The following is a 10445-nucleotide window of genomic DNA, read 5'->3' on the forward strand; positions in this document are numbered from 1 at the left end:
TAGGACCCAGGCATCCAGGCCCCAAACCCTCTCCATCCATGCAAGGACACTCATCTCCAAGTCCCCCTAAACAACACTCACCCCTCCATGGGCCCCAACCCCACTGCTCACTGGAAGGCCAGATCCTTCCTAAACTTAAATGTCTGTTACCCTCAACCTCCAATTCCCAGTCCTCACCCTCAGTCCTGGCCCAATACCTGGGTTCTCTTCACCCTTCAGTTCCACCCCCTCCCCATCCAGGGCTGGGGGAGCCACCAGGAGGCAGGCAGGCTTATTTACATAAAATTGCCTTTCTGAAATGATTACCCTTGTAACGGGCTGTCAGAGAGCAATTTATACCCCACACCGGGGAGGGGAATTTGCATCTCGTTAAACTCCGAGTCGTAATTATTTATATCCAACAACCCTCCTGAATATTGCATTGATTTTATTTTGGGGAGGGAGGAAGGGAAGGAGGTGGGGAGAACCCTGGAGAGAAGCAGGGAGGGGCCAAAGTTTAGGAAGAGACAGGGAAAGATTGAAGTTGTTGGGGGGGGAGGTGGAGCACAGGAAAAGTGACAGAGACAGAAGAGTAATGGAGGAGAAAGGTGGCCTGGCGGGGAGAAGAGGAAAGAGACGATAGAGAAAATTAATCCAAACAGCATTTGTCAAAGCCCTGGATGCTGGGCATTTTTACAAATGGCATTTTACTTAATCACTCTGAGAAGTCCTGCTGTTCCCATTAAGCACTGGGGAAGCCCTCATAGAAAGTCTAGGGACTTGCCCAAGGTCACACAGCCCATCAGCAGGGAACTGGGACTTAGATCCACAGGTGTCAGACTCCAGTCTCTCCACAAAGGATACAAAGGGTAGGGCAGACACAGGTGTAGCTCAGGGCAGTGGGAACCAAAAGGAGAGAAGAGGCGAGAGAGGTCGGAGGGGTACAGTTCCTTTCTACGTGGGAGAAAGCTGGGGTATGAAGGGAGAGAGAGAAAGCTAGGGGCCCCCTAAAAAAAACACAGCAGGGGAGGGAGAAGAGTTGAAGGAAGGCAGGGATGGTTAGGGTGACATGTGTGTCGAAGGAAGAAGGGCCAGAGAAGGTCCCAGGAGAACAGCGGGAGAGTTTGGGGAGCCATCTCCAAGAGACCCTCAAAGCCCAGTTCTCAGGTCCTTCCATCTGGCTTCTTCTGACTGTTGCCCCCCCCCCCACCAACCCCCTCTCCCAGGCCCACAGGCATCAATGGGGACTCAAGTGTCCTGCCTCACTGCCCCTCCAAGGGCTGCCCCTTCCTGAACAGGGGACAGAGCAGGCAGACAGCCCCCTCTCCCTCCAAACACTGTCCGGGTTATATATAGCTTTACCACTGCCTCTCCTCATTGGGTAATGGAGATAATTAACATGCGCGGGCTAATTAGCCAATCAAATTAAATGCAGCACCTGCTCCCAGGCTGATTGACGCCCTTACCCCCACACACATGCACCCCCACCCCAGCCCAGGGCAGGGGAGGGGGACCCTCAGGCTTGGGGGAGGGAAAGGCCAAGCCCCCTCTTCTCCAGAAGGGGCAGGGAGACCCCCAGTGGAGGCACAGGCCGGAAGACCAGAAAAGTGACGTCCTTCCTCCCTCCCCGACTGGGGTCTCAGTCTCCGACTGGCCCAGCCTCTCTTTGCCTCTCTCCCAAACCCCACCCCCACCTCTGGACACATTTTGGGGAGGGAATTAATTAGCTATCGATTTCCACTAGCAGAGGGAATAGGATTTTGTGCTGCTGTCCACTCACCCCTCAGCTCAGGAGAGGGAGGGGATTAGTTCTCCTGCCCCACCCCGAACCCAATCCCTCTGTCATACTCACATCCCCCACCCTGGAGGGAGCCGGCAGAGGGCTTCTTACTGAAAAAGCCTCGGGGCTGGGTCTCCCTTGTTTGGGAGGCTGGCAGAGCACAGATCAAGTGAAGGTTGGTGAGGAGGCCTCCAGAGGCTGGGAGGTAGATGCCTGGGTCCTAGGAGCCAGAAGGCATTTACCTGGAGGCCAGTGGGGGTGGGGGAGGCAAAGTGCGTGAGAGTCCAGGAGCGGATGACTCCACAGGGCGGTGTGTGCCAAGCTGTGGAGGGAGAGTGTGGGAAGGGAACGGGTACTGTGCTGGGAGGCAGCTGTGGGGGCAGAGACTGGGCTTGTGCGGTGTCTCCGGGGAGGGGCGAGGGCAGGGTCTGGGAACCAGGGCCCCTCAAGGCTCATTACTCATTCTCCCCACAGCCCACAGCTCCGCAGCCCAGGCCAGCCTGGCTCGGTGCCGAGCACAGGGGCTGCCGGCCTGGCCAGGAGGAAGCCCCAACCCTCCCCCAGTCCTCTCTCCAGGGACCCAGAGACCCTTGGGGCAGCTGCAGGCTTGTGAGACAGAGATGGCCTCAAGAAGACTGTGTGCTAAGTGGACACCTGGGTCCCTTCCACCCCACCCCACCCCACCCCACAGTTCCCGGGGAAACCTGCTGCTCTTCCCCTCCCCAGGACTAAGCTTCTGCTGACCCAGCCTCCAGCCCACCCTTCCTCCCAGGACGCAGGGGGTTCCTGCAAACCTAGGACCCACTAACCTTCCTCTACTCCTGGCACACAGCTCTCCGGGCTCAATCTCCTTGCCATGGGCCAGGCCCATTGCCTTGCACAACTACATCAAGTAAATGGTTCCCCTGGAGTTGTACACTGGAAGCCCCCTACCCCCACCGTCCAGGCACTGCTTCCCAAGACCCACTCTTCTTCTCCAGTGCCCACTGTCAGTGCAGGGACACTGGCCAGAGCAGCCTCGGGATATCCTGTCTGCTGACTGACGTCAGTGTACTGCCCACAGCCAGCCACTGCTGGTCCCCCGACCACTGTTCCTGGGGGACCTGACCTCTCCCATGTTCCCCAGGACTCTGCACCCAGTCAGCCTCCTAGCGCCTCCTACCCACAGATGGCCTCTGTAACTTTGAGCCAATGGGGAGGGGAGCCGCATGGGGAGGGGGTGTGGGGTGACTCGTCTACTCTGAGGATCTGGCCTACTCTCTCGCCCACTGAGCCCTCTCCCACAGACTCTTTCTAGGTCTTCCTAGGCTGACAGCCGCCTTCTCGTCTCCCGCGGCCAGGCCAGGACAGTGCCACGGCGGCACATGGACTGAAACTTCTGGGCTCCCCAGTGCGCACCCAGCGCCTGGCTGGACCACCACACGCACTGTCTCAGTTTCAGGAGTTTGATGAGCCCACTCATCACCCCAGGCTTACAGACAAGCAACCTGAGCTTAGCATGATAAACCCATTTGCCCAAGCACGAGTGCAGGTAAGGGGTCTGCTGGCTCCAACACCTATGGCCTTCCTGCCACCTTGCCCGGGCCACGGGCCACAGGGAGGTGTCAAGCTCAGAGCCCACCTTTCTCTGATCTGGCCATCACAGGGGGTCACTGCCCTCTACAGACAACCCAGACTTAGTCGGCCCCTGGAACTGAAAACCACAGAACTCAGAGCTCATGGAGTTCAACCCTCTTGCTTTTTCTGAGGTGGAAACTGAGTCCCAGAGAGGGACAGTGACTGACCCAGGGCCACACGGCAGAGCAAGACTCAAACAAAGGTCACTGGCCTTCCATTCTAGATGCTTCCCCCTGTACCCACCGTTCCAGACCTGGGCCCTCTGCCTGACCAAAAGGCTCAGCGCCCCCACACCCTCGGGGCAACCTGAGCGAACAGATGCAAATTCCGGAAGGAGAGCTAGTCCATGCCCACTCTGGCAGAGCCCCTGGCCAGGGGCCTTCTCCCCACATCCACCCACCCCCATCTCGGGCCACCTTGATACCGCACGCGCGCGTGCACACACACACACCTCCAGCCATGGGAGCGCCAGCCTCCCTCTGGCTCTCTTCGCCTCAAGCCAGCTGGGAGTGTGACAGCAGGGGCCTCCCCCAGGCGCCGGCGAGGAAGAGCTGGGTTTACACACATTCTGGTGGCCCCAGAAGGCAGCCCATGGACAGGTGGGAGAAGTGCGTGTTAGGGGGAGGGAGATTTTGGCTTGAGCTAAAGAGAGGCTTGCTGGCAATTTAAAGCCTCCAACAGTGGAGTAGGCTGCCTCCGGGCGGGGGAGGGGGGTGAGTTCCCCTTCTGTGGAGGTGTGTGAGCTGAAGCAGGATGACTACTGCTCAGAGTAGCTCAGGAGGGGGCCTCTTGAATCCCATGGGAGGGGACATCACACTACTTGCGCCCTAAGGCCCCTTTCAGTCCCAATGTGTTTTTTTGGAGGGTCCCCTCTCCTCCGTGAAACCACAGGCAGGCTTGGTGGGCCACAAACAGTTCTGACCTCCCTCCTCTGCTCCCTCCTTCCAGCCCTGATGACTTTTTTGGGGAGACCTAGAGCATGTCCGCATCTGGCCACCCCTCAGCAGTGGGCAAAAACAAAGCAGTGATCGGAGGCACTAACTCCAGAGCCTGGGTTCAAATACCAGAGCTACCCCTTTCTGGCTGTGTGACTTTGGGCAAGTCACTTAGCCCCTCTGGGCCTCAGTTCCCTTACGTGTAAAATAGAGGTAATACTGGCGTCGTCAAAATTAAGAGTTAATATATGTAAAGCACTTTATAACAGTGTCTGGCATAGCCTAAAGTATGTGTTGTGTTAATGATTACATTTAAAACTCCTCATCTCAGCATCTTGCAATTTGCAAAATTCCACATGTCCCATGTTTCCTTTGATTCCACCAGGGCCCGGTGGGAGAAGCAATCAAGGCAGGTCTTATCACTGCCCCCTTTTGCAGATGGGGAAACACAGTCAGAGAGGAAAAGGGGCCCCCCCAAGGTCACAGAGCTTGGAGGTTGCAGAGCTGGGACTCAAATTTTGCCCCCCGGGCCCTCCCCGATTCTGCTGGGCACCTCCTCCTGCCTAGGAAGGTGGGAGAAGGTCTAAAGACCAGAGGGAGTCCCATAGCAGCACCGGTAGAAGTGAGGACAACCTGAGTGTGTACATGGCGGCCCCCTGAGCAGGTCTCTGTGTACATGGAGAGAAGCATGCAGGGGGCTGGGCACAAGAGGCAGCGCCTCGAGGCGTGCATGACGAGGCTGTTGTCAGGTGTGGGGCTGAGGAGTTGGGTGGGCTGGGGACGGAGGTGCAGTTGAATGACTCGGCGAAGTGGGGGCTGGAGCACAGGTGCCTAGGAGCTTGGGGGCAGACAGTGGAAGTGGTGAGCTCACCCCTATGCCCATCTCTGAGCTGTGCACAGCTGGGGGACGCCGACCTGGGTGGGCACACCCCAGTGATGCAGGGGGACAGATGGTTTCCAGGGGCAGACCTGTGAGTAAGCATGAGGTACCTGGGACTGTTCCTAAAGGTACCCATGACAGGTGTGTGCACACGTGTGTGTGGAAGGTTATGTGATCACGATGAAAAGAGTTGCCACTTGCCGGAGGCTCGCTCCATTCCTGACAAATACACAGGGTAAAGTTCAGAGCATTTAGCCCAGAGCCGGGCCCACAATAGGAACGTGATGCATACAATTGTTATTATTACTGACACCTCATCTAGTCCTTGCAGGAACCCCATGAGGTAGGTACGAGGACCCCCATTTTACAGATGAGGAACTGAGGCTCACTGAGGGGCAGAGCTGAGCCCACATGGCGCCCCCATGGTGGTGGCAAGAAGGCTTTGTAAATGATCAGGTGCCATGCAGATGCTGGATTATCTGTTGAGTGAGTCTCTGAGCCCCACGGGCCTGCCAGTGTGGATGGAGCCGGGCGGGGAGCCGCCCCGACAGATGGAGCAGCAGGGTAGGTGGCGTGTGAGACACATGGTTGGCGTCCCCCTGGGGGCTGAGCTCGGAGCTGGGATGAATGGACAGCGTGGCTCCAGCGTCAGGCAGGGGTAGGGCCCCCAAGGATTAGTGCCGAGGGTGGGGGCCTAGAAATGGGAGTTTCTGGGGAAGGCCAGGTGTAGCTAGTGACAGGGAGGGATTGTGGTTGTGGTCAGGAGGGGTAGGAGGGCCTGGGGCTTGAGGGGGCTCTCGCAGGGCACAAAGATATGAGAGTGAACGAGAGCGAATGAAAGTGGGGGAGAAGCTTAGGGGGTAAGCCAGGGCATAAAGGGTGTTAGCAAGCACGAGCGTGTGCCAGGGTGCACACACACACAAAGGCCTGAGGCAGCGTGGTACCATGACACATCGTGATGCCGACTGGGGCTGGGGGTGTCCGGGAGGGTGTGTTCCGGAGGCGAGGGTGTGTATGGAGGAGCGCAAGAGTGCTGACTTGACCCTGGTTCCTGGGGAAGTGAATGGGTGGGTGGGGAGCTGTGTGTGTGTGTGTGTGTGTGTGTGTGTGTGTGTGTGTGTGTGTGTGTGTGTGTGTGTGTGAGGGTGAGGGCTGACAGTGCAGAGCTGGGGCTGGGGCTCCGGGGGCAGGTAGGGGCCATGCATGTGTCGCGTACATGAGCACAGGGCACCTGGGGGAGGTCTCTGAGGCAGGCAGCGAGGTGGCAGTCTCCGGGCAGGGAGTGTAGGCGTGTGCTGCCGGGAGGTGTATTGTGTATGCAGGTGTGTGTGCCTGTGTAGGTGTGTGTCTGGGTGGGTGCCACCGAGTGTATGTATCAGTGTCAGGTTGTCTGTGTCACTGTCAAGGGCGGGCAGGAGGGAGCCGCTGGACCCGGGCAGAGACTGCGAGCTTCCCAGAGAGGTCCCTAACAGCCAGCCCCTCCAGAGCCCAGCCCCAGCCTCTCAGGAGCCCTTAGTGTGGATTCAGCCCAGGCCAAGAAGCCAGGACAGAACCCCGACTCCTGGAGAGAGCTTCCCAGCCACCCAGTGACCACCGGCCCCTGCCAATCGGTCAGTCCCACCCACCCATGGATCTGAGGACAGGATGGGTCTGAGAACACTTCCTCCAGCAGGAATGAAGGAACCCCCAGCTAGACCCTTCTCCCCTGCCCTCAGGAAGATCCAACCCAGCCTCAGATGCCAGCATCCCCAGAGGCATCCCTGGAGACAGGAGGACTTAGGGACTGGAGTGGATGAAGCACCCACAAAACAGAAGGCCTCACGATTAACAGACCAGCCGACCTCCCTCCACTCTTTCTTCCCTCTGTCTCCTTTCTCTTTCTACTTCTCTGGCAGAAGATAGAGAATGCAAAGCCCTAAAGTCCCCCAGAAGGAATACCCAGACACAAGGCAGGTGGACAGAAGGAGGGGCGGGAGCGAGTGGAAGGTCCTCCCCCACCCCACCCCAACCCCAACCCCAACACACACAAAACCAGAGGTGTATGGAAACCCCCAAGGCAGTGGAGAGGACTGGATGCCCAAGACCCACCCCCTAAGGTTTATTCCATCCCTCCAGGTCTGGACGACTACCCCCTTCACCTCCAGGCACCAAGAAACAATCCCTTCCCAGCCCTTGCTCATTCAGTGAGGCACCAAATGCCTTCACCCAGGACTCAGGTAGAGGTTGAGAGTAAAGAAGACAACCACCCCCCGAAAAGCCAATTTTGCCTCCAAGGGCCCATCGAGGGTTCAAGGGCTCACACCTAGCCCAAAGAACCCAGGGCAGATGGCTCCTTCAGCTGGGGGGAAGGCCGGGACATGAGAAATGGTCCCCTCCTCTTTGGGGGTGGGGGAGCAAGCCCAGGGCCCTGCAGCTGCCTCTCCCTGCAGCACTCTCTGACCATAACCCTGTCGCTGCCCCCAGCGCATTCCCACCCCAGCACAGCCCCCTCCTACTGATTTCCCAGTCTCCCTCTCCATCGCCCCCAACCTTCCCCCGCAAGCTTCCGCTCCTCTCCCTCAGGCCCCCTATCTTTCCCGGCTCTCCACCAGCACAAACCCATCTCTGCCTCAAGCTCCTTGGCACCTTCCCCTCTGCTCCCTCCCGATAACCTCCTCTCCCCTTGGCTCCCATCCCCCAGTAAAGCCTGGTCCTCCGTGGTGGCCCCCAGTATGAAGCCCTTGGCCTGGCCCCTCCTCCCTTCTTGCCTCTCCACTTCTCTCTTTCCCCTCTCCAGCGCCCTCTCCTTCTCCCACCAAGCCCAGTTCCTCGCTGGTTTCTCCCCTGCAGACCCTTCAGAGCACAACAGCTTCCCAGCCCCTCTGGATGAACACTGCTTCCAGCCCTTGGGGCTAGCACAGACTGGGGACCCCCCCTTCAGAGCCTCCCTCCCAGCCCTCCGGATGCCCCTCCTTCTCCGTCCATCCCTTCCCCCAACGACCCTCCCTCCCACCCTTCTCCATTCACCCCTACTCAGGACCTGTGCCCCTTCCACAGGGAGCCTCCGACCCCCAACCCCCTCCCCAGCCACTTAGCCTCCTCGCTGTCACCTAGCCAGCCCTCTCAGCGCGGCAGCGCCCCCGCCCCCCAATCCATCCTTCCTGCCTCCCCCGCCCCTCCGATCGCTCCCCTCCCCCGATCCGCTCCCGCCCCCCGCCCGTCTCCGCCGCAGCCACCCCCCCCCCGTACCTGGTTCTGAGGGCGCCAGGAGCTGGAGGGTGGGGATCAGAGCCCCAGGGCCGCCCCGTCTCCAGCGGGTGGCAGAGCCGGGGCCAGCGGAGTCGGCCGCCTCGCGCCTCTCTCGCTCCCCGCCGCGTCCCCGCCCGCCGGCTCGTCCGCCCGCCCGCCCCGCCGCGGTGCCGCTCGGAGGAGGATGCTCTGCGAGTCAGGGCGGCTGCTCCCGCCGCCGCATCCCTGCAACACCGACTGACGGCAGCATCAGCACCAGTGCCCGCCCCCCAGACACGATCATTGGGCCACGCTGCGCTAACGGACGAGCGGCGCAGCCAATGCGAAGGCGCAGAAGCCGCCAGTCCCGCTGCTCCACGGGCCCACCTCCCTCCCCTGCCGGGGACCCAGGCGTCCCGGCCCCAGGGCATCCGAGCCCTGCCCCGCCTGTCGCGGTCCTTAGCCCTGGCGCCCAGGCTCCCAACCAGGCAGACCCCCAACTCACCCCCAATGTCTTTTCCGGCAACCCAGACGCCCTAACCTCTCCCGTATTGGGTCGGGTTCTCGGGTCCCGCATCCCTTGGCCAACGGCCCCGTGTGGCAGCGCCCAGGACTGGGACGTGCCCAAGGAGAGGCTCTGGGCCCCGACTTGGGGCACCGAGGGAGCAGGACCAAGTGAGGGGCCTCGGGCCGCAGCGCCCTCTACTGGTTACTCCCAGGGACGGGCCCGGGCTGCCGGGAGCCTAGGGAAGGAGGACCTGCCCGAGGCCGCGGGGGGGCTTTTTCCAGCCCCTAGCCTGGCCTCCGCTTCCCACCGCCCGAGGGCGCCCTGGCTTCCCCTAGAACTGAGGCGTGAGGGTCTCAGCTGGGATAAGGAAGGAGGCAGTGCGGGAGGGAAAGGCAGCGATGACGGCGGGGTAGACCTAAGGGCTTGGGGTTTCCCAGCCCTGCCTGATGGGAATCCGAGTTTGAAGCCTGGTTCGCAGTCCTGCTCCTACCCCCCGTCCAGAGTTCCGGGCAGGACTGGGGGAAGAGGTGAGGTTGCACTTTGCCTGGATCTCTTAAGGAATCCGGTCCTCTGTTCTCCTCCCCAACCAGGAGTTTCAGAGTGAGCGTGGCGCTGGGTGGAGGCCTTCCCGGTGAGGACACCCTAACTGTGCGCGTGCATGAGTGTGGGAGGAAGGGGACACCGCTTCCCTCACTCAGCCAATCAAAGATGGACCTGGCACCTAGTGTGTGTACCACAAAGTTGGACACTGGGCTTCTGAATGAGGCTGTGTGTGTGTGTGTGTGTGTGTGTACCAGACCGTTCTGCCACCTCACCCAGAACCCTGATCTCTGTCGCAGGGTCCGCGATTTGCATAGCCCGTAGCAGGTGGTGCTTCTTTAGCCAGAGGCAACATGCAAGAACACTCACGTTCCACTACTAATGCAGGCACGGGCACCCAGGGGCACACCCTCACAGCCATGCCCACCTATCCATGTGCACACAGGCATTCCCAAAGAGACACCCAGGGACAGTTGCAGAAATGCCCCACTGGGGCAAGATACCCACAGGAAGCACATGCTTGCCCAAGAACATACACCTACACATACAAACTTGAGCATACAAGTGCCTGCACACTCAGAGGTAAATGCACGCCCAGGAGAATAGGTGCACACAGAGGACTTGCTCACAGGGTCATTCTGCCCCCGTGAAGCACTTTGCACAGGAGTGGCCAATTACCGAGTAGATGGGCGGGGATACCCACCCACAAAGTGGTCTTCCTCTCCAGACTGTGTGGGGGAGGAGGGGACCCAGACTGCAAGGGGCGTTTCCTAGGGGTCTGGAAGAGCGATCCCTAAGCCAGGTCCCAGACTCGAGGCCCACTCTGACCTTGGAAAGACCCTCAGCCTGGCCCCACCAAGGCCACTAGAGGAGCCAGAGAATGGGAACTGCTGAGTCAGGGACTGTAGATGTGAAATAGGCTCTCTGACCCCACAGGCCACTGCCCCACCCATCCCCCACCGCTCACACACACACACACACACACACACACACACACAC

This window comes from Zalophus californianus, chromosome 11 (genome assembly GCF_009762305.2).
Source record: "Zalophus californianus isolate mZalCal1 chromosome 11, mZalCal1.pri.v2, whole genome shotgun sequence".
Classification (NCBI taxonomy): domain Eukaryota; kingdom Metazoa; phylum Chordata; class Mammalia; order Carnivora; family Otariidae; genus Zalophus; species Zalophus californianus.